At 37.2% G+C, this 21,580-nt stretch overlaps 1 protein-coding gene and 1 long non-coding RNA gene across 3 annotated transcripts in view; one reads left to right on the plus strand and one right to left on the minus strand.

Moving 5' to 3' along the window:
* Positions 1–9,730, minus strand: part of LOC125620045 — a 23,487-nt gene extending 13,757 nt beyond the window's left edge. The window contains exons 1-2 of the long non-coding RNA XR_007351624.1: positions 9,719–9,730; positions 3,473–3,477 (exon numbers count right to left, since the gene is read on the minus strand). This is a non-coding gene — a long non-coding RNA (uncharacterized LOC125620045). The remainder of the gene's footprint in view (positions 1–3,472; positions 3,478–9,718) is intronic.
* The window catches only part of Mcf2l2 (MCF.2 cell line derived transforming sequence-like 2), a 255,029-nt gene that overhangs the window by 43,952 nt on the left and 189,497 nt on the right, over positions 1–21,580 (plus strand). The window lies entirely within an intron of this gene.

Consider the following 21,580-nt stretch of genomic DNA (forward strand, 5'->3'; position numbering starts at 1 on the left):
ATATATATATATATATATATATATATATATATATATATATATATATATATCAGCTTTAAAAGAGAATGAAATTATGGCATTTGCATATCATGCTAAGCAAAGTAAGCCAGTTCTAAAAAATCAAAGGCCAAATGTTCTCCCTTGTAAGTGGATGCTGATCCATAAAGGGTGTGTGTGAGGGGGAGAATGGAGGAACTTAGATTGGGCAAAGGGGATTGGAGTAGGAAAGATGGTAGAATGAGATATCTAGGTACATATAAGTCTGTACATATGGTGCAACTCCACATCCTGTACAGAGAAATAAAAAGTTGCACTCCATTTGTGTACAATGAATCAAAATGCATTTTGCTGTCATGTATAACTAATTAGAACAAATTTTTAAAAGGAGAGGAAAAAAAAGAAGATGTTGACTGTATGGTCAAAGGGGGCACCCTGACTCCTCACTCCTGCCTTCACCTCCCAGGGATTTAGGGAATTAAACTTGGACTTCCTCTTGGACCCAGTTACATTTCAGGACAATGACTCATCCTTTTAGCAACTTCTCCTTTGATGTGAGCAGTAAGAATGAGAGTGGCCAGCAATGTGGGCACTGGGTGAAAGGGCTCCCCACTCTCCTGTTTGTTTTAGACTCACCCTCCGATTTTCCTAATTCCCTAGGTATATCCAGTGCTAAACTGAATGGGTAAAATTCATCTTGTACTTGCCACCTTTTGCAAATCATGCCGAGGACAACATGTTAGTGCCACCTGAGCCCAGGTAGACAGAAGCAGGAGGGTTGTAACTGCCTCCTTGCAGAGGTAGAAGAGGTGACCGAGTAAGGGGCTCTGTTTTGGCCTCACTTCTTTTTTCTGCTTTGTGCTCCTTGTATAATTTCTTGTAAACGAGGACTATTATTTCCTAGAATGTTGTCTCTTGAGAGAGTAGCCATCAGACCAGTTTTGCCCCTGTCCCTTTCCTGGCTTTTGCTCACTCCTGCTTGTGGCCCCACCTCTTGTTCCTTTCAATATAAAGCAGAGACATAGGGAAGAAGGCCTGAAAGGAGAATTTGACTCAAACGTTGATTTCCATTTTATGGTTTGGGCTCCAGAGAATGAAACGGCTCTCCTTGGTTTTATGACTCCTATTTATCATGATTTGCATCTTCCTGGTGGTTGCCTAGTTACCAGGTGGCAGAGCCCTTCCCAGGTTGCAAAATATTTTATAGGCAGTTGGCAGAGGGAGGACTCATGGTATTGAACAGGAAAGTGGATACAATAGAATAGGAAAGTGGCAAGGTGCTCAGGGCAGGGACAGGGTCTCTGTGCCTGAAGTTAGCAAGGATCTCTCACTGTAGCTGGCGTGGTGAATGTGGAAAGGCTTCACCAGGTCTCTACTGCGTGCCCAGGGTGTGGAGAGCTATGCGTGGTTTTATAAAAAACCAAAAGACCATGAGACAATGCCTTCAGCCTTAGGAAACTCATCACATAACCTTGTAGTCATGATGTTTTGTAAAATTGTAATTAAGGTAGTATAGAAACTCAGAAGACAGAAAAAATCTCTTAAGATAGAAATTCAGAAGACAGAAAAAGTCTCTTTAGAGTAAACAGTGAAAACTTCAGGAATTAAATGGCCTTGAAGGATGGAATGGTCTCCACAGGTAGATACAGAGGGCAACATTCCAAGAAGAGCATGGGTCTAAAAGGCTTGGATACAGACCAAACCTGGACTGAAACCCAGATCCTAGCTGGGCATGTGGTGCACTCCTGTAATCTCAGTGAGCAGGAGGCTGAGACAGGAGGATTGTAAGTTTAAAACCAGCCTACACAACTTGGTGAAACACTGTCTTAAGAGGGCTGGGGATATATAGCTCAGGGTTAAGTCTCCCCTGGGTTCAACCCCAGTGGGCGAGGGGAAGAAATCCAAATCCTACTGCTTACTAACTGTAATCTGGGACAAGTGACTTACCTTGTATTTCTGTCTCCCTTGGATTTTGAAGTTTGAAGAGCATTATGGGGGGGATTTACAGCCCACCAAAGTTGACTGGAACAGAGTGATGAGGCTCCTTCTTACATAGGAGTGAGACATTAGAGCCAAGAAGACAGCCGGGAACAGATTGGGCACGGCCTTTACCACCGAGTTGAGAAACTGAGGCACAGGAGCAAGAAAAGGCCTTTGGAGGGTCCAGGAAGGGAGCCATGAGCAGATTGAATTGGTGGTGATGTTCAGAATGGGCCAGAGGGAGCAAGGACAAAGAGGCAGGGAGGACAACTAGGGGCTTCTGCATGGGGATAGGTGCAGTATGGAAGGTGGTGGCCAGAAGACTGGCTTGAAAGGGGTGACAGGAAAGGTGGGTACTGGTGAGAGGGACGTGGTGGAGGAGGGAGAGAAGCTCTAGCAGGAGTCCTGCAGTTGCATCTGTTGCCTTTCCATGTTTGGGTGAGTGGAATTGAGGCCTCATTTGGGTTTTGATGGTTTCATCATGTTTTATTTTACTGATATTTCTGGCTCTCCCTTATCAAAGTCATCCTAGGACAATGGTTCTCAACTTTGGCTGCATGTTAGGATCACCTGGGTTTTTTTAAAAAAAAAACTCCAGATTCCCAGACCAGAATTAAGAGCAATTATGCTTTTTGGATTTAGGCTATTCCCCTGCACAGCCAGGGTGAGGATCATTGAGCTTGGAGAGGAGAAGCTGTGGTGATATGGAACAGGCATTCAAACTGTGTGGAGAAGAAAACTTGGAATCAGACTTAGCTTCTGGATAAGGTGGGGTAGTGGAGCATGTGGGGAACCTCTACAACTGTGAACCAAAGTGAACCTTTCTTATAAGTTGGTTATCTCAGGTATTTTGTTACAGTAACTAAAAGCTCACCAACAAGCAAGATAGTGCCACTTAAGAACATGCAGCCTGGGGCTACATCTGTAGCCAGGTTGTTTAAAAAAATTGGAAACACATTCTGAACCACAGCAATAGTAGCTATTTTAAATCACATTTGTTTGTCCCCAAATCAGCATTAGTATAATTTAAGTATGGGTTTTTATTGCTCTTTCTCTATTCAGTGTCCTTGTTTTATTCACAGTTCTAAGTTCATTATTAGGAATTAGATCAATTACTTTTGTTAGACAGTACAAGAGTCAGATTTCTTCACATTGTTAATTTTATTATTGGCCATTTCAAATTTCTATTGCTGTGACAAAATACTAGAAGTAAACCATTTATAAGGAGGAAGGCTTTATTTTGGCTCATTGTTTCAGAGATTTCAGTCCATAGTTGCTTGACATGTAGCTATGGGCTTGTGGCAAGGCAGTACATCATGGCAGGGAGCACATGGAAGACAGAAGAGGTTTCACCTCACAGCTGAGAAAGAAAGAGGAAAGGCCCAGGGTTCCAATCTTTCCCTCCAGGGCACAACCCCTGTGACCTAACTTCCTTCCACTAGGTCTCAGCTCCTGTAGATTCTACCATCTCCCAATAAGGCCTCAGGCCAGTGACTGAGCCTCTGACACATGGGCCTCTGCGGGATATTTAAGATCTAAACCATAACATTTGCTATTTCACAAGGACTTTTTCTATAATGAATCTGTTCAAGGACCTATTTAAGCTAGAACAATTTTCCTTCATGTGTTTTCTCCACATAAAGTATAATGAATAGTCTTTGGGATGAATCTCACACTCTTTTATGACAGGTGGCCTAGAATGTGGTCTAATATTTGTTCTTTAGGAAAGGCTAGGAGAGCAGTGCTGCTATTTGACCTGGGAGTTATACTAAGACTTGCTCCTTTGTATTGAAAGACTGCATGGGATTATAACACCTTCTCAGCTTTAGAAACCATTCTCACCAGAGAAGTGAGTCCAGTCTGGGCCTCTTACCATAATGAATACCATGGAAAAGCCCCTGTTTTTAAGTCATTTTGAATAGTACTAATGGGCAAAAGTGCTGCTTTGATTGAATGGCTAGGGTAAAGTATGTTTTTCCTGGGACAGGCTGTGAAACTATACTCTGAAAAGTAGGGGAGACTGATTCATTAGAGAACTAAGGATAGAGGTCTAGAGAGGGTCGTCTTGTTGGGCTGCTGCATAGCCCAAAGTGGGTATATTTGCTTAGCAGCCTCAGAAAGGATGCCTGAGAGGCCAGACTTCAGTACCTGACTGAGGCTTGAATTAGAGAGCACCCCATGGGTCTATAATGAATAAATGCCATTGGCAACTGAGAATTTGAGTAAATTGTATAAAGGGCAGAAACGAATGTAATATGCTAAGTTTCTGTCCTAGCAGAAAGAGCTTGAGGTCTTCACCTACTGTTCCTAGTAGAATAACCTGTGTGCATACGGTAGTTTTCTTTGTTCATTTTGCAGGGGGTTGTGTTTAGAAGACCTTCACCTCATCCTGCCTTTGAGTCATCCGTCCTGTTGGGATAGAAACCTACTTTCCCCTTTCTGACATGTTTCATTTAGGCTTCTTTAGAAATTAAGAGCTCAACCTTTTCCTTGAATTTGTGGGTGCTGACAATCGTGAGTATCTGGGATTTGGTCTTAGTGGCGTTTTCAGTTATGAACATAATAGCTATGTTCCATAACAATCAGTCTCCTCTCCTATGTATGAGATGTGAGCAGTTATGATGATGAGGTGGTCTGAGGAATTGAGATGCAACTGAGAAAGATATTAAGTGAGTTATTAGCTATAAAACTGCGCAGTGTTGCTTTTTTAAAAATCAAGTTTTGGATGGAGAGTAGATACCTCTGCCCGTACCCTATAACAGTTACTGAATGGTCAATAAAATGTCCCAAGACTGTGAGCCAGAGAGACTAGATCTTTTACTGTGTATTAGCTTACAGTACTTGTTTACTTATTTATTAGTTATTATATGTTTTTACTATTTATTATTTATTATCATTATGGAGTCCCAAGAATAATGGGGAAGGAAGATATTTGTACCATTGTTGCAGATAGTCCACACATTTATTAAAGGGGCCAGTGCATTACCACAAGCACCTTTCTGATTGAATTATCTTTACACACTTCACTGGAATGATAAACATTACATTGATTTAGTAAAGATGTACATTTGGCGCTATTGATCAGAGTAGTCTAGATCAAAGGTCAACAGACTTTTCCTGTACCAAATGAGAGAGTAAATATCAGGGTTTCTGATTCAGGAAGTCTTGGGTGTGACCAAATAACTTGTATTTCTAACACATTCCCAGGAGATGTAGCTGATCTGGGGAATCACATTTGTAGAACTACTGATGTAGTTTAATATCACCTACAAAAGTGGATATAGGCACAAAGAAGGAGGGACCCGTGTAATGCACAAGCTGCTAAAGGACGAAGTTTAGGTTTGAGATGAGGACTTGGATTTTCTGGTTCCAGTCTCAGTGCTACTCCACAGCATCACGAAGCTTTCAGATGATCTGATGGTGATTCTCTCTGTGATGCTAACTTGCATTATGTCTGTATTTCTTGATTCATCAACTTTACACAATATCTTGAGATTGAAAAATGCGCTTTCTAAAATATGATGCTTTCTTTCTCCTCCTACCCGCTTATCCCTGATTTTTGTTAATTATATTGTTAGTTTTACCATTAAAATTTAAACCTCTTCTTCATGATCCATTTACTTTAGACAGTATCTACTGATTTTCAACTGTGTGTTTCCATTTTGTTGTATGCACATTTTCCAAGTTCTTACATAGCATTTTCTTTTCACTGCAAAGATTTATAATGTATTTACATTATTCTACAGATGGATTTTTCTTTGACCATAGATTAATTCCTTTTTTTGCCCCAGTACTGAAGATTGAACCCAGAGCCTATGTATGCTAGACAAACACACTACCACTAATCTATACCTTCAGCCCTTTTACAACTTTTAAAATTTCAAAGTTTCTCTAAGTTGCCCAATCTGGCCTTGAACTTGTGATTCTGCTGCCTCAGCCTCCTAAATTGCTGAGATTATAGGTGTACTCCACTCTGAATAACCCAAATCAGTAAAATGCATTTATACACACTATATGATGTACATTGTGTGTACCTCTTGAGAGAGCGGTAATTCAGTGGCATTGAACCTATGTCACTCATGGAGGATGCTACCAATGTTCAGGTAAAATGGAGTCTCTTTTCTTAGGCTTTATCAGTTGCTCAAACTCATGCCATAATTTATTTCATTTCAGATTCAGACTGACTTTCCTAGGTGCCTTTTCCTCTGGCATTTCTAGTAGCCCTTCTTTTTTCCTTATCTATAGAAGTAGCACGTGTGTTCATTGCAGTATTACTTACTATAGGATTTGTGTGGTGTATTACTTTCTTCTTGAGGGCATTCTTTTTTTTTAAAAAAAGTATATATATATATATAGTTGTATATATTTAGTTACATATATTTATAAATATATATATATACATATATATGTATATATATATATTTAGTTGTCAATAGACATTTATTTTATTTGTTTATACGTGGTGTTGAGAATTGAACTCAGTGCTTCACACATTCTAAGCAAGTGCTCTGCCACAGAGCCGCAACCCAGCCCTTGAAGACAATCTTCGAATGTCCAATCTGTTCTTATAATTCAGGATGGCTGGTGTCTAGACCTGTGGCAAGTTGTTCACCTAGGATTGCTTTTTTATTCATTCTAGTAAGGTCCTTTCTTTTGTTATTCCATTTTATTGAAATATTTTTAGTTTATTTCTTTTTTTAGAAAGGGCATATGGTTAAGATGCAGTTAACAAGATCTTGAAGGTCTGAAAAAGGCTATATTCTGTCCTCACACTTGACAGCAATCTGGTTGGTATGGAAATTTTTATGTAAAATATCACCGATCCATTGACTGGTAGCATCTGATGTTACTGATAACAAGGTGGATCGTTCTCACAAAGATCTGAGTCTCATTCCTACATACATAAGCTGTTTCTTTCTCCCCATGGGAAGCTTTTAGAATCTTGTTTTTATGCTTTATAAGTTTGCAATTCCAAACCTTTTCCTTCTTTCTCATAAGCCTTCAACCCAGATTCAATTCTCTCTAGGTTTAGTTATATTTTTTCTCTTTGGTTATTTCTTCCCTCCAACAATACACACAAACACATACACACACACACACACACACACCTGTGTGTGTGTATGTTTATGTGTGTGTGTGTATCCAGTCTAGTATGTATATATATATATATATATATATATATATATATATATATATATACATACTAGACTGGATACACACACACACATNTATATATATATATATATATATATATATATATATATATATATATACATATAGTCATTTGTTTATATTCTTGCTTTTAAAAAAAAATATTTATGTGGTGCTGAGGATTGAACCCAGTGCCTCACACATGCGAGGCAGATGCTCTGCCACTGAGCCACAGCCACATCCCAATATTCTTACTTGTTTTTGATTGCCTTTTTGAGCTTTATTTTCCTCTGAGTTTCTAAAAGCTCTTCATGTGCTACAGACATCAACTTGTTGTTTGTGATGCCTGTCACATGTATTTTTATCTCACTTTTACTTTGCTTAGGTATATATTTTGTCCTGTGAAATGTTTGTCATCAAATGTGTCATTTTTTTCTTTGATTACGTCTGGAATTTGAGTAATTGTCAGAAAGTTCCCACACTGAGGTGGTGCAGTAGTTCATCCATGCTTTCATGTGTCTTTGAATGCGTGCTTTTTCTGCAGTTAGCTCTGGTGCACTTGGTTATTTCTGTGTGTGTGGTATGAAGCATAATGCTGAGTGTATGTATTTTTTTTTTCTAAATGGCTATTCAGTTACTGGAGCATCATTAACTTAAAAATCCTTACCTCAGTGATTCGAGAGTCAATTGGTCTGTCTATTCATGAGTAATTTCAATTATAAAGGATTTAATTATGTTTAATATCTGATAGGATTAATTGGCCCCTCCCCACCCCCTTAAGCTTTAGTTTTCCAGTGTTTCCCTCATTGTCCTTTCTTGTTTTCTATGTGTACAGTTCCATTTAAAAAAAAAAGAAGAAAGAAGGAAACATCTTTTTGGTCTTGTCATTGTTAAATTTATATATTAACTTGGGGAAAGAGTGACATCTTTCTGGTGTTAGAATTAATTGCCCTATCAAGAAGAAATGTCTTCCCGTTTGTTCAAATCCACTTTTGTATCTTCCAGGAGTGTGTAAAAAATTTTCCTGGCATAGTTTTGTACATTTATTGTTAAGTTTAATTTTAAGTATTATATCTTTTGTTGCTATTATAAATAGGATCTCTCTACCATTATATCCTTGAACTAACAATTCTATTTTTTCTACCATATTAGGTTTAGATGTCAATCTCATATATGCTTCATAAATAGTATCTTAAAGTTATTTTTTTTTCATTTTTTTTTTAAAGATCTGAAATAATTTTTTGTGGTCCCTGGTGATCAGGTAGAATTCCCCTGTGAAACCTTCTGGGCTTTGATGACGTTCCTCTAAATTGAAACTGTTTAAGCATTACATTTCTGATGAGGTCCATTTTGATAAACAGTACTTTTTTTAAAGGAAATTATTTATGTCTAGAGTTTCAAATTTATTTGCATAGAGGTCTGTAAAGGACTTTCTTGGGAATTTTGAATTTCTTGTTTTTCAGTTCCCCTTGCCATTTCTTATTTTGTATACCAGTGCTTTGGTCCCTCTCCTCCCTCTCCTACTCTCTTCTCTCTCTTATCCTCCTTTCTCAATCTCCATCCTCTTTTTCCTTATTAAGTTATCTAGAAGGTTGTTTTGCAAATTTAAAGATATGGGAATATGATTTGTTAATTAGACCTACTGATTTTTCTATTCTCTATTAATTTCTGTTTTTAGTCTTTTTTTTTTTTTTCCAGAGGAAGTGGTACCTGGGATTGAACTCAGGGGCAGTCAACCACTGAGGTATATCCCCAGCCCTGTTTTTATTTAGAATCAGGGTCTCGCTGAGTTGCTTAGAGAGAGAGAATTTTTAATATTTATTTTTTAGTTTTCAGCGGACACAACATCTTTGTTTGTATGTGGTGCTGAGGATCGAACCCGGGCCGCACGCATACCAGGCGAGCGCGCTACCGCTTGAGCCACATCCCCAGCCCCATGTTTTCATTCTTTATTGATGTGTTTAAGGCTTAATTTTTCTCTGCTTGCTGCTTTAAATCTGCTCTTACATAAATTCTGATATTTAGAGCTTTTGTTATCATTCTATTTTAGAGATGCTAAGATTTTGCTTTGTCTTGCTGAAGAGTTGTCTAATAGAAGTCTTTTAAACTTCAAGTGTTTTCAAGTGATTATTTTCTGTGAAGGTTCCATGTGTATTTTAGATAAAGATGAATCTTTTATTATGAGGATGTAAAGCATAATATATTCATTAGATCTTCCTTGTGTTGCCTTTTACAACCTTATTGATACCTGTTTGCTCTGTTTTTCACTGAAAGTGGTATATTAAAATCTTCTATTTAAACTATGCTTCTATATGTCTCCTTGTACCTCTTATAGTTTTGCCTTAAAAAGTTGGTGATTATGTCATTTGATATATAGGTATTCTAGCTGTTATATTATCATTGTAAATTGTGGTTATTAGCATTGAAAGTGTTTTTGTTGTGTTTAATACTTTATGGTTTGAAATTTTATTTGATATCAAGACTAAAACCTCTTGCTATTGTTTTTATTTGCTGGGGTTTGAACCCAGGCCCTTGTACACGGTAGGCAGGCACTGTACCTCTGAGGTACATTCCCAGCCCTCTGAATTACTTGTTCTTTGGATCTTTCTATTATATGTTGTAGTTCTTACTTTGTGAGTTAAATTAAAAATCTTTTTCTTATAACAAGTGAGTTAAACCCTTGCATATTTATTGATATAACAGATACATTTGGCCTCAATTTTGTCATTCTTTTATGACTACTAAATATGTTATTATTACTACATTTCTATATACTTTTTCCTTTTTTTTTTTTACCTTTAACTTCTTTTGGTGTTTAAGGAGATTCAAAATTTTGTCCTTGAATTTAAACGTTTTTAAATGCCCTTCATCTCTATTTTTAAATTTAACTTTAACTATCTGGTTTTTCAGGTTCAGTAATATTCTTTGACTTCCACCTGTTGCCTGTGCAATAATCAATGAACTTATTCTTTTCTCTTCCTCTGGCCTTTCCCCTCCAATCTTTTAACTTACATTATTTGTGTTTATTATTCTTCTGTCACATTTGGCATCAGACCTGCCATTATATTAAATTGATAATGTTGCTGATGTTTCTTCAAGCTATCTCTGTTGCATGAAGTTTGGTGCCGCAGTCCGGCTGCAGCAAAATAACCAGGGGGGTGACGAATGACTTGTGTAGATTGATACAGCAGGAGTGGGAGCCATTTATTGTAGGACAGGAGCGGTATTTATACATTCCACACAGCTTATCTTCATTAGCATAAACTAGATACATCAGTCAACCAATAAGAAATCTCCACACTTAATGGCTCGCTGGTGTTACTTCACAAACCACTCCCTCTGGCATTTTGCCAGGCGCCATCCAGACTTGTTTACAGACTCTAACAGTTTGGCTTCTGCTAGATTCTTCAAAAAGGGCTCAGAGGCACAAAATTCCTGGGGTTTCTGCATATTATAACTTTTTCTATTACCCCAACACTTGAAGGCCAAATTCATCTATTGGGATATAAAATTCTTGATTCAGACTTTGTGTGTTGTTTGGAATGTTGTCCTATCCTTGCCATAATTTATATGTTGCTTTGAGAAGCACTATGCCTGTTTTTCTTATTCTGGTAAATTATTTCATTGTTTACCTGGAGGTGCCCAGGATAGGCCTAACAATTTTACTTAGACGCATAGCAGAGTTGGTCAATTCAGGTTGACTTACCCTTATACTTGCTAGATCAGGTATGAGTAGATTTTGTTTGGGGAAAGTTTTCTTGGATTGGATTTTTAACTATTATTTCTGTATCATTGTTTTATTTTAGTTTTTTAGGGAACCCAAGTATATGTCTATTGACTCTTTTTTGTCTTGCTTCCATTTGAACCACTTTATTTCTGATCCTTTTTACTTTTTCATTTTCATTCTCTTGTTCTTTTCTTTTCTTTCTTTCTGATACCAGGGCTTGAACCCAGGAGTCCTTTATCACTGAAACACATTGCCAGCCCTTTATTTTTTTTATTTTGAGACAGTGTCTTGCCAAGTTGCTTAGGGCTTCACTAAGTTGCTGAGGCTGCTTTTGAACTTGCAATCTTCCTGCCTCAGCCTCTGAATCTCTGGGATTACAGACATGCGCCACCACACCCTGTTATTTTATTTATTTTCTTGGTATTATTCACTGCCTGATTTTTTTATTGTTCAAATACGTCATCCCTTGGCTATTTTATAATCTAGATTACATTTATCATACAATTTTGTCTTCAATCAACTCATTTTAATTTCTTCCTTTTTTTTATGTTAAGAAGTTCATTTCTGTTCTTGTTTTATTAGCTTCCAACTTAAGCTGTCTACTTCACCACTTCCCCTTACTTCCAAATGTATGTTTGAAGATGTGTAATTCTTAAAACAAATAGGTCAAAGAGCTTTGCTTTAGGGTTTTTCCCCCCTTCATGACTAATTTTTTGAAGGAATTTTCATTATCTAAACAGTTTTTTTTAAAAAAAGATATGCTTTATTTTTCAGAATAGTTTCAGGTTCACAGGAAAATGTGTGTAAAGCAGAGATTCTTCATATACCCTCTGCCCCTGCACCTGCACAAAGTCCCCCACCATCAGCATCCCCCACTAGAATGGTACATTTTTTGCAATTGATGGGTACAACTGACACACCATCTAAAGCCCATTAGTTTATACAGGGCTTACTCTTGGTGAGGTATATTCTCTAGGTTTTGACAAATGTGTAATGACATGTGTCTGCCATTGTAGAATCATACAGAACAGCTTCCCTGTTCTAAACTTCTCCTGTGCTCTGCCTATTCATCCTTACTCCCCCAACTCCTAGCCACCACTGATTCTTTTACTGTCTCCATAATTTTGTCTTTTCCAGAATGCCATAAGGTTAGAGTTATGTAGTATGTAAGTTTCTCAGTTAGTTATATGCATTTAAATTTCTTTCATGTCTTTTTGTGGCTGAGCTCATTTCTTCTCAGTGATGAATAATTTCCCAGGGTCTGAGTTGCCACAGTTTATTTGTCCCCTCACCTACTGAAGAACATCGTGGTTACTTTTAAGTTTTGGCAATTGTTAGTGAAGCTTCTACAAACATCTACATGCTGGTTTTTGTGTAGACATGTTTGTTTGTTTGTTTCAAATTTGGGTAAATGCCAAGGAGCCTGATTGATGGATCATATGGTACGAGTATGTCTAATTTTGTGAGAAACTTCCGAAGTGCACTCCCAGTAGCACTGCATGAGGGTTCCTGTTGCTCCACATCCTTCCCAGCATTTGGTGGTGTCAGTATTTAGGATTTTGACCATTCTAGTAGTACGTAGTAGTATCCATTATTGTTTTGTTGTTATTGTTGTTGTTTTTTATTAGATATACCTGACAATAGAGTGTATTTTAACATATTATACATACATGGAGTGTAACTTATTCTAATTAGGGCCCCATTATTATGGTTGTATATAATGTGTATTCACATATGAACATAGGAGAGTTACATCTGATTCATTCTACTGTCTTTCCTATTCCCACCCCCCTTTCCCTTCATTTTCTGTTTGTCTAACCAATGAACTTTTCTTCTTCCTTCCCCCCACCATTGTTGTTTTAAACTGCAGTTCCCAAATGACATGTGATATTGAACATCTTTTCATACATCTGTATAACTTCTTTGGTGAGGGTCATGTCGTTTGCCCACTTTTAATTGGGTTGTTTTCTTATTGCCGAATTTTAAGGGTTCTTTGTATATTTGGGATAATAGTCCTTTATAAGACATGTCATGTGCAAGTATTTTCTCCTAGTCTGTGGCTTATGTTCTTGAAGCTGGAAGTTTTTGGTTCTTATTCCCCAGCCCCACTGCCTGTAGCTTTTTATAGAGCTACTGCTTGCATCTTGCATCTAGTGGTCAAGGTTGGTGGTTTTATAGTTTACAAGATTCCTATTTCAAAAATATTCTCTTCTGCTAATGTATCTAAATACAGTTTCTTTGATGGAGCCAAAACCCCAGCTCCCCAAGAGCTTTTGATGTTCCTCAGTGCACTCTTCGTTCTGGCTTGCCTGTGCAGCAGGAGCACATCTGAATCTCTTCAATGGTTTGGGCAGGGAATGCCATTACTACCAGGGGAACACTGGAGTCACAGCCTTTAGGCCATTCTAAGTCAAGTCCTTTAGTTCTCCTACAGAGAATGTGGGAAGTCACTCTCCACTGAGGATGAGACATTGAAGAATATAGCAAAAGATAAGTAAGGTAAGGTTTGAAGTTGTGGGAAAAGGCAAGGTAAAATGAAGATTCTGAAATATTCAAGAGATTAAACATTGTCCTTTGTGTTTTCCACACTTAATTTGGAAATATAATCTCTTCCAAACTCTAAAATGTTTAGCTGAATTTGTAGAAGAACATCCATGATCCCTAGGGATTTGAAGTCACTAGATAGAATTAGCGAGTTTAGAACAACTCTGAAGGAGTATTTGAGACTGGCTTGTGTTGTTACATCATTTTGCAAATGAAGATGCCAAGAGAATCCCACAAGACTAGAAAACATGATGAATACCTTATTTCTGAATTAGAATAATACTTAAAAAAATAATACTTGCATGCACAAGGCCATGGGCTCAATCCCCAGCACCACAAAAAATAACTAAATAAAAAACACCATCTAAAAAAACACAATTGTACACTAATTGTTTTAACTCCTATACACTGAGCTACACTACTCAAAAGGTAATTTTTACATCTACTTAAGCTCACAGAGTAACTGTCAATAAATGTAAATAGTAGTTTGATTTCCTTCAGTAAGAAGTTCCACGGGCAGTATGCCAGTAGGGTCACGATAGTGCTTGGAAGTAGGTGTTTGAATTAGGGTTACCAGTCATCTTGGTTTTCTTGAGACTTTTGGATTTAACATCAACAGGAGTGTGTCATAGGAACTCCTCAGTCCAGGTCACACAAGATGGTTCATCACCACATTTGACTCAATTCTTATGACAATACAGTAAGATTTCGGTTAACCAGAACATTGTCTATACCAAGCTTACAAAAAAAAAAAAAAGTCAAAGCATAGGAAAATATGTTAATATCAGAGTTTAATTAAGAAAAGAAATACCTGACCCACCACAAATCTTCTCTGGTATTCTGGAGTCAGAATACATTTAGTTCAATCTTTTACAGTTACATATTTACATTGGGTGAGATTGTCAGATTGCGCAGGACTTGGTGGCACACGCCTATAATCTCAATCTGGAAAGCTGAGGCAGAGAGATTGCAAATTTGAGGCCAGCTTGGGCAACTCTGTGTGATTTTGTCTCAAAATAAAAAAATAAAAAGGTCTGAGGTGGAGCTCAGTAGCAAAGCTCATGTCTTCAATAACCCATACTGCATAACCTGTTACTACCAAAAAAAAAAAAGTCACACTGGCTTATCAAAGGTCCTTTGTATTTGTTATAGATTTCAATCTACCAAGATTGAAAAATGAATCTAGTGTTAAAATGTTTTCCATGAAAAGACTGCATGGATTTTGTGACTTTAACATTGGTCTGAGTCTGAAGACTTTAGCTGAGTCTTAATTCTCCATAGTAGAATATAAGTTTGGGCAAGTTATTATTTTTTTTCTAAAATCTCTCAGGCTCTTATCTATAAAATGAAAATGTCATCAGGAACCCTAGAGAGTGACCGTGAGGAGCACATTAAACAGTATATGTGCAGTTGTCCAGCACACTTTAGGACCTTAGTGTTAAAAAGAACAAAAAGAATTAAAACAACCAAATGTTACCTAAAGAAATTCCTTGGTCAGAAATCCTATTTCCTGTGCCTTTGGCTTAAGTTGAAGTTTGGATGCCTTTGTTGAGCAAGAGAGAGTGAAAAAAAAAAAAGTAGTTGATACTTCTGAGTGCTGTTTAGCAGGTACCCCTTATGGGAGGGCTAGCTTCAAAGTCATTATCATGACTCATTCTTTCTTCTTCTGAACTAGGACTGTCTTGATCCATGTGATGTTTACTCAGTTTCCCAGGGCTAGGGCAGGTGAGTCAGATTAGAAATATTAAATGTATGAGAAATTTAAGAAAAAGATAAGACATGAAAATAAGTGAAAAATGGGATCCAATGGGGACCAGCTCTGATAGAGTCTGGGTCTAACTCCCCAAAATGGAGTCTGCGGGCTTTATTTAAATGGGTGGGAAACCCAATGGGATTCAGTGAGGACCTTCGCCAGAAAAACAGGATCAAAATGGGGAGAAACAAGTTATTTGCTGCTCAGCAGGTATGCCCACCTCTGGTTGGCTGTACTTGAACCTAGGGCTGTGAGCTAAGGCAGGGTATTAGCATAATCTGGGCATTCTCAAACTGGGGATTTCACCCAGGAGTTCCCAGAAAAGCAACCCCCTGGCTTGTGATGGCTCACACAAACCCATAATTCATACACATCCTCCAACGTGTGACCCATACACAATTATGTCAGATGGCACAGCCCTTTATGTACACAGGTATTGTCTCAGTAGGTCCCACAGTCTGTTTACCAGGACGCTGTGGTTTTGGTCTTAAGTCTTGGTCTGCATGGAGCTGTGAAGAGCCTAGCTGTGAATGCCATGTACTTGTTTTGGCTGGGGAGGCCACAGATGCTGGCAGCTGCTGATTTCATAGTCAAAGATCAGCCTGTGTTTATGTACTACATTATATTTGCTGAGCCTCTCCCAGCTCTACCTTGTTGAGGAGCACTGGTAGCTTCTGTAGAACTTCATCCAATGATAACTCTCTAAAGAAAAAAATACACAAAATAAAACTGCTGCAAGGTACAGGGAGATTTGCTGTGGAACAAAAATTGAAGGGGAGCAATGGCATAAGGTTCAGATCATGAGCCTTAATATCAGGAGGCACTGAGTCTAAAATCCAGGTTTGCTGGTGTGATATCAGGCAAGCTACTTTGTTTATTTGTAAAATGGAGATGATATCTTTTTCTTATATTAATAAGTGAGATTTAAAAAATTAATGTCTGACAAATGACCAGTGTTCAATAAATAGTAGCTATGGTTACCTAAAATAAGCATCGTTGTAAATGTCAGTTTATGTTGGCTAATATTACAGAACTTGTGTTCATCTTTTATCCCCTATGATCAGCGCCCATATTGAGCACTCAAGAGGTATAGGTCTTTGTTTTAAGACTTTAATACTTTTCCTCTGTCACATCTTGAATTTGTTTAATCCATCATTTTTGGTTTTTGAGATAGGCCCTCACTAAATTGCTGAGGCTGGCTTTGAACTTGAGATTATCCTGCTTTAGCCTCCCAAGTAGCTGGGATTATAGGTGTGTGCTACCACTCCTGGCTTTTTAATTTTGGGTTTTTAAACTGAATTATAATTTACATAAAGCACACAAAGCTTAATTATATAGCTTTATGAATATATACGTGTTTATACAATCATGCTGATAAGTGTAAAGAATATTTCTCTTCTTTTTAATGTCTTTATTAGTGCATTATAGCTATGAATAATAATGGGATTCATTTTAACTTATTCATACTTGCATGGATTATAATTTGTTCCATTTTAATCCCCAGCACTTCCACATTCCTTCCCTTCCTCCCTTCCCCAGTTTCCTTCTCTATTTATTGTTTTTTATTTTTTAATTTTTTTTAGTTGTAGATGGACACCATATCTTTATTTTATTTATTTTTTTACATGGTGCTGAGGATCGAACCCAGTGCCTCACACATGCAAGACAAGTGCTCAATCACTGAGCTACAACCCTAGCCCTATTTTTTTTTTTAATTGGTGCTTTATAGTTATACACAAAGGTGGAATTCACTGTGGTGTATAATATATGTACATAGCAAAATTTGGTCAATTTAATTTCAGTTCCTCCCTTTTTCCTGTCCCTCCTCTGTCCCCCTCAATTGTCTTCCTCTACTCCACTGATCACCCTTTGATTTTCATGGGATCTCTCTTTTTACTTTCTTATTTCTTTCTGTCTTTTGCATGTGAAATAAAACATTTGATCTCTGACTTTCTGCATCTGGCTTACTTAACTTAGCATGACTTTCTCCTATTCCATCCATTTAGCAGCAAATACTATAATTTCATTCTCTATGACTGAGTAAAATTCCGTTGTGTCTATGTACCACATTTTCTTTGTCCATTTGTCTAGTGATGGGCACCTGGACTTGTTCCATAACTTCGCTATTGTTAATTGCACTGCTATAAACATCATTGTGCCTGTAACACTGTAGTATGCTGATTTTAGTTCTTTGGGATAGATACAGGGAGTGGGATAGCTGGTTCCATTCCTAGTTTTTTGAGGAACCTCCATACTGCTTTCCAAAGTGGTTGTGCTAATTTTCAATTCCACCAATAATGTATAATTGTACCTTTTTATAATATACTTGCCAGCATTAATTAATGTTTGTGTTTTTTGTAATTCCCATTGTAACTGGAGTAAGGTAAAATCTCAATGTAGATTTGATTTGTATTTCCCTGATTGCTAGGGATGCTGAACACTTTTTCATAATCTGTTGGCCATTTATACTTCTTTATTTTGAGAAATATTATTTAGCTCTTTTTCACATTTATTTGTTGGGATATTTATTTCTTCCTCTTAATTTTTTTGAGTTCTTTATATATTCTGGATATTAATTTTCTGTTAAAGGAGTAGTTGCCAAAGATTTTCTCTCATTTTGTAGGCTCTCTTTTCATCCTTTTAATTGTTTTCTTTGCTGTACAGAAGCTTTTTAATTTGATACCATTTAACTTATTGATTTTTAATTTGATATCATTAACTTATCTAGGTTTCATTTCTTGATTTTTAAGGGTCTTGTTAAGGAAGTTAGTGGCAGTATATTGGTATGTTGACCTTGTATTTTCTTCTAGCAGTTGTAAAGTTTCCGGTCTAATTTCTAGGCCTTTATTCTACTTGGAGTTGACTTTTGTGAAGGGTGAGAGATTGGGACCTAGTTTCTTTCTTTTGCATATGAATACCCAGTTTTCCCAGCGCCATTTGTTTAAAAGGCTATCTTTTCTCCAATATATTGGGGGAGATGACACTTCTGTCTAATATCAGATGACTGTATGGATATAGATTTGTCTTTCACTTCTATTTTATTCCATTGGTCTTCATGTTTGTTTTGATGCCAATACCATATTATTTTGTTAATATAGCTCTGTAGTATAATTTGAGATTAGGTATATGATGCCTCCAGCATTTCTGTCCTTGCTCGGGATTATTTTGTCTATTCTGGGTCTTTTTTTCTGCCAAATTAATTTTAGGATTGATATTTTTTTCTAGTTCTGTGAAGAATGTTATTGGTATTTTGATTCATTGGATTGCAATGAATCTGTGTATTGCTTTTGGTAATATGGCCATTTTGACAATATTAACTCTGCCTATCCAAGAACAGGAGAATTCTTTCCATCTTCTAAGGTCATCTTCGGTTCCTTTCTTCCGTGTTCTATAGTTTTCATTGCAGAGGTCTGTCACCTCCTTGGATAGACTTATTACCAAGTTTTTTGTTTTTGTTTTTGTTTTGAGGTTGTCATGAACAGAATCTGCTGAAAATCTGCTGAAAAGCAGATTCATTATTGCAGTATAGGAAAGCTATTGATTTTTTGTATGTTGGTATTTGTCCTGCTACTTTGATGAATTTATCAGCTCTAGAAATCTTCTGGTGGAGTTTTTGGGTCTTCTTTGTACAAGCATGTCATCAGGAAATAGATAATTTGATGACTTCTTTTTTAATTTGTATCCCTTTAGTGTTTTTCTCTTGCTTGATTGCTCTGGCTAGAGTTTTGAGAACTTTGTGGAATAGAAGTGGTAAAAGCAGACATCCTTATTTTCCTTCTGACTTTAGAGGAAAATGTTTTCAATTTTTCTCCACTCACTATGATGTTGGCTTTGGATTTGTTGAATTCAGGCTTTATGATATAGAGGTAAGTTCCTTCTATTCTTAGTTTCTTCAGCTTTTTAAACTTGAATGAATGCTGGATTTTGTCAAAGACTTTTTCTTCATCTATTGAGATGATCGTGCAATTCTTGTCATGATTCTATTTATGCGGTGAATTACATTTATTGATTTGTGCCAACCTTGCATCCCTGGGATGAAACCCACTTGGTCATGGCATAAATCTTCTTAATTTTTTTTAATGTGGATTGCTAATATTTTAAATGTGGATTGCTAATATTTTATTTTATTAAGAATTTTTGCATCCGTGGTCATCAGGGATATTGGTCTGATGTTTTCTTTCCTTGATGTGTTTTTGTCTGATTTTGGTATCAGGGTTATAGTGGCTTCCAACAATGTACTTGAGTGTTCTCCCCACCTTTCTATTTCACTTATAATTTGAGGAATATTGGTATTAGATCTTCTTTAAAGGTCTGGTAGAACTCTGCTGAGAATCCTTCTGGACCTGGGCATTTCTTTGTTGGAAGGTTTTTGATTGCTGCTTCCATTTCATTGTTTATATTGGTTGGTCTGTTTAGGTTTTTTCTGTCCTCTTGGCCCAATTTAGGTAGGTCATATACACCTAGAAATTTGTTAATATCTTCTGTTCTTTCTAGTTTGAGTATAAATTTTCAAAATAGTCCCTAATGATTCTCTGGATTTCAGAAATGTCTGTGATGACACTTCCTTTTTTATCTCTAGTTTTGTAGCCTTGTATCTTCTCTCTTTGAATATATTCTTTGTTGCTTTTTAGTACTTTTTTAAAAAAAATTCTCAATTTTTAAAATATTGGCTGTGATCTTAATTATTTTCTGATTTTGAAATTCGTTTGTTCTTGTGTTTCTAAGGCCTTGAGGTGTATCACTAGATTATTTATTTGGGATCTTTCTAGTTTTTGTGTTTTCTTCTTTAATGTAGGCATTCAATGCTTAAAAACTTTCCTCTTAGAATTACCTTCATGCTGTCCCAGAGATTTTGATCTATTGTATCTCAGCTCTTATTAGTTTTTAAGAAATTTTTTATTTCTCCCCTGATTTTTTTTCTGTGACCCATTTCTCATTCAAAAGCATATAATTTAATCTCCACATGTTAAAATATGACAGAAGGCATTGCAATTGATATTACATATAGAACACAATTTTTCATATCTCTGGTTGTATATAAAGTATATTCACACTAATTTGTGTCTTCATGCATGTACTTTGGATAATGATGTCCATCACATTCCACCATTCTTTCTAATCCCCGCTCCTTCCCTTCCCCTCCCACCTCTCTGCCCTATCTAGAGTTCATCTATTCTTCCCATGCTCCCCCTTCCTACCCCACCATGAATCAGTCTCCTTATATCAGAGAAAACATTGGGCATTTGTTTTTGGGGGATTGGCTAACTTCACTTAGCATTATCTTCTCCAACCATCTATTTACCTGCAAATGCCATGATTTTATTCTCTTTTATTGCTGGGTAATATTCCATTGTGTATATATGCCACATTTTTTAATCCATTCATCTACTGAAGGGCATCTAGGTTGGTTCCACAGTTATTGTGAACTGTGCTGCTACAAACATTGATGTGGCTGTGTCCCTGTAGTATGCTGTTTTTAAGTCCTTTGGGTATGGACCGAGGAGAGGGATAGATGGGTCAAATGGTGGTTCCATTCCCAGTTTTCCAAGGAATCTCCATACTGCTTTCCAGATTGGCTACACCAATTTGCAGTCCCACCAGCAATGTATGAGTGTGCCTTTTCCCCCCACATCCTCACCAACACTTATTGTTGTTTGTATTCTTGATAGCTGCCATACTTACTGGAGTGAGAGAAAATCCTAGAATAGTTTTGATTTGCATTTCTCTAATTGCTAGAGATGTTGAACACTTTTTCATGTTTGTTGATTGATTGTATATCCTCTTCTGAGAAGTGTTGTTCAGTTCCTTGTCCTACTTATTGATTGGGTTATTTGTTTTTTAGGTATTAAGGTTTTTGAGTGCTTTATATATCCAAGAGATTAGTGCTGTATTTGATGTGCTTATGGTAAAGATTTCCTCCCATTTTGTAGGCTCTCTATTCACCTCACTCATTGTTTCTTGCTGAGAAGAAGCTTTTAGTTTGAATCCATCCCATTTATTGATTCTTGATTTTAATTCTTGTGCTGTATGAGTCTTATTAAGGAAGTTGAGGCCTAATCCCACATGATGAAGATTAGGGCCTACTTTTTCTTCCATTAGTCACAGTGTCTCTGGTTTAACTCCTCCGACCATGATCTGTCGCGACTTCTTGCCCGCAAGGAAGACGCAACACTCAGGAATCTTCTTTCAGCAGTTTATTTCAGGCCCTTGATAGTTCTTCTTCTCTCTCTCGGATGCCCCTCCCAGCCTTAATAAAGCATCTCAAGCCCCAATGCAAAGCAGCCACGTGGAGCTTTCTCATAGGGTGATGAAAAGTCATGCGCCAACTCTCCCAAATAAGGAGTTGTTTGTCACAGACCACAGCGGAGCCAGCGCCATCTTGTAATGGCGACCATAATTTGCATAAACGGCAGAAGCGGCTCACCACA

This window comes from Marmota marmota, unplaced genomic scaffold (assembly GCF_001458135.2).
Source record: "Marmota marmota marmota unplaced genomic scaffold, marMar, whole genome shotgun sequence".
NCBI classification, from domain to species: Eukaryota; Metazoa; Chordata; class Mammalia; order Rodentia; family Sciuridae; genus Marmota; species Marmota marmota.